At 39.2% G+C, this 3,239-nt stretch overlaps 2 protein-coding genes across 5 annotated transcripts in view; one reads left to right on the forward strand and one right to left on the reverse strand.

Annotated features, from left to right (window-relative positions):
• The window catches only part of LOC118749364, a 910,564-nt gene that overhangs the window by 261,568 nt on the left and 645,757 nt on the right, over positions 1-3,239 (forward strand). The gene's annotated exons all lie outside the window — the stretch shown is intronic.
• The window catches only part of LOC118749371, a 228,034-nt gene that overhangs the window by 173,733 nt on the left and 51,062 nt on the right, over positions 1-3,239 (reverse strand). The window lies entirely within an intron of this gene.

The raw sequence follows: 3,239 nt of genomic DNA on the forward strand, positions 1-3,239 counted from the left end.
TGATGTTGGAGAAGATAATAAGAGCTGCAGAACTGAACCGCTCAGGAGCAGTTTACTACAAGAGCGTGCAATTGCTGGCTTATACCGATGACATCAACATCATCGTTAACAAAAACCGCGAAGTCTGTTCTGCCTTTTCCAAGTTGGATAGGGAAGCAAAGCGAATGAGTCTGGTGGTAAACGAGGACAAGGCGAAGTATCTCCTGTCATCAAGAATGATAGAATACAAGACTGCGCCAATCGAGCTAAGAGCAACTGACCGTGACGTCAAAATATACCAGAATGAGAGAGCAAGACGAACTCGACAAGAAAAAGAAGAAGCATCGAACAAAAGGCAGTGTTGCCAAGTTTTGAATTTGAAAAAAATTTGAAGTATTTTACGGACTTTATATGAATACATAATTTTATTTTAAGGATGCCAATTCAAATTAATAAAAATCAATGCTTCTTGCACAACGGTCGTTTTCTTCTGGCATGATTGAAGGTGCTGCACATATTTCGTTGTCGTTTATGATTGTCACTCTGCCATGATTTTGTTTAAATTTTTGTAAAATTGCTTACCACACTTACGATTGTTATAAATTTTGCTTCCATTTTTTTAAGATTTCCTAATTTCGTGTCTTCAAACTAAAAACAAAGCACCAAAAACGCACCAAGCACCAAACTCAAAAATTGTCGCGTTTTGAATACCCACTACATTTGGCGCGAGTAGCATCAAGTTGGCAACAGTGAATGTAAACAAAAGTAAATTATGACGTCAGCGATTGGGTGGATGCTGACAAATCGACGAAGAGAGAGTTAGCGGTCCGCGAATGGCGCGACCTTTATTTTCCGGATCGTGTCCTGTCATCAAACAAACAGTCAGCACATTCGCGCCTTGGCACCCACGTCACTGTTGACAGTTACAAATTCGAGAAAGTAGAGAATTTCGTTTACTTGGGAACCAGCATTAACACCGATAATAATGTCAGAATTGAACTCCAACGCAGAATCACTCTTGCCAACAAGTGCTACTTTGGACTGAGTAGGCAATTCAGGAGTAAAGTCCTCTCTCGACGTACGAAAACCACGCTCTATAAGTCACTTATCATGCCCGTGCTGGTATATGGCGCAGAAGCATGGACAATGACAACATCCGATGAGGCGGCTCTTGGAGTGTTTGAGAGAAAGATTTTGCGGAAGATTTACGGGCCTTTACGCGTTGGCGACCGCGAGTACCGCAGACGATGGAACGATGAGCTGTAAGAACTTTACAACGATATGGACATAGTGCAGCGAATTAAAATACTGCGGCTCCGCTTGCTTGGTCATGTCGTTCGAATGGACACCGACGCTCCACCTCTGAAAGTATTTAACTCGGTGGTAGCAGAGGAAGAGGGAGGCCCCCACTGCTATGGAAAGATCAGTTGGAGAAGGACTTGGCTTCACTTGGCGTTTCCAATTGGCGTCAGTTGGCACAGAGGAGAAACGACTGGCGTGCTTTGCTGAACTCGGTCAAAATCGTTTAGGCGGTTATAACGCCAAAAAATATGAAGAAGAAGAAGAAGAAGTCTCTTATGATCTTGTGAACTAAAGGAACATAAATAAAGTACTTTTCTTTCCGACCGCTTCACACCTGAAACATAACGAAATTTGATTTCCCTTTTTAACGTGTCTTATTTGAGCGTATTATCCACTGGCACATTTCCGAGCTTAACTCCCTAATCTGTAATTAGAACAAGTAAGAAAGTCTAAGTTCGGGCGGAGCCGAACATTAAATACCCGGCGCAAGTATTAAATATATGCTTTCCACCTTTCCGAAAGCTACCGCTACATGATAAGCCGGCGTGTATAAATTTTAAGTAAACTAGCGTCCTTAAAGTTCAAAATATTGAAATTTCAAGCATTTCTGAAATTTACCGTTATATGAAAAGCGGCCGTAATTTTAGTCCGATTTCAACAATTTTCAATGGTTTACTTTTATGTGGCAAGCACAATAAAAATACCGAGTTTGGTACAAATTGGTAGAACGGTTACCGATATACATATATGTGATCATAAGTGGGCGGTGCCACGCCCATTTTCCAAAATTTTACCATAAACGTATATCTTGGTAAAGAATTGTTGCAAGCATCAATTTTGAATAAACTAGCTTTGATATTTACTGATTTATCGAGGATTTCATATTTCTCGAAATTACCGTTATATGGGATGTGGGCGTGGTTATTGTCCGATTTTAAAAATTTTCAGCCATTTTGTATGCTGTACCAGAGCCAACAACTGTGCCAAGTTTGAAATAAATTGATGCAGCGGTTACCAAGATATACACATGTAACCATAAGTGGGCGTGGCTACGCCCATTTTCAAAAAAATGTTAATATTCTTATTTTTCGTCTAAAATTTATCATAAATATCAATTTTGAGTGAATTATCTTCAGTAGTTACTAAAATATCGCAGTTTTTGTATTTCTGAAAATTACCGTTATATGGGAGGTAGGCGTGGTTATTGTCCGATTTTGCCCATTTTCAATACCATCCGTCCTACGCCCGAAAGAAGTGCACATACCCAGTTTCGTTAAGATATCTCAATTTTTACTCGAGTTATCGTGTGCACAGACGGACAGACGGACGGACGGACGGACGGACGGACGGACGGACAGACAGTCACCGCTTAATCGATTTCTCTTTTCATCCTGATCATTTATGTATACATTTGTCTATATCTATCTCGATTCGTTTTGCCTGTTACAAACAACCGTTATGTGAACAAAGTTATAATACCCTTGTGCACAAGTGCGCTCGGGTATAAAAAGAGATTAGCCATGCAAAATCATAATTAAAAATATCTCAGATAAAACCGATAACTTTTTGGGTGTCCAACCTAGTTTTACTTGCGAAGAAGAGGAGGAATGTCAAATTTAAAATTAAACAAAAATTTACGCTGGCAAGGTAAAGGGGTTTGTAAAGGTATTTTTTATAAAATACTAAGTTAAAATATATTTAAATAGCATAATATGTGTAGCAGAAAAAAGTGACCATGGTGGTACAGAGAAGAAGCTTAACTTTTCCTCGAGTTGTGAGAATAACAACCACAACCAATTTGACAGCTAAAGAGCTTTGATAGAGATTATATTTATATGTAAACGTACTTTTATGCTTTGGCGTACGCATATATTTACACATAAAATTTCATGAGTACCTAGTACTCACGCCTTTTTATACCCGAGCGCACTTGTGCACAAGGGTATTATAACTTTGTT

The sequence above is a fragment of the Rhagoletis pomonella genome, unplaced genomic scaffold (genome assembly GCF_013731165.1).
Source record: "Rhagoletis pomonella isolate Grant_MI unplaced genomic scaffold, Rhpom_1.0 Rhpom_scaffold_00015, whole genome shotgun sequence".
Classification (NCBI taxonomy): domain Eukaryota; kingdom Metazoa; phylum Arthropoda; class Insecta; order Diptera; family Tephritidae; genus Rhagoletis; species Rhagoletis pomonella.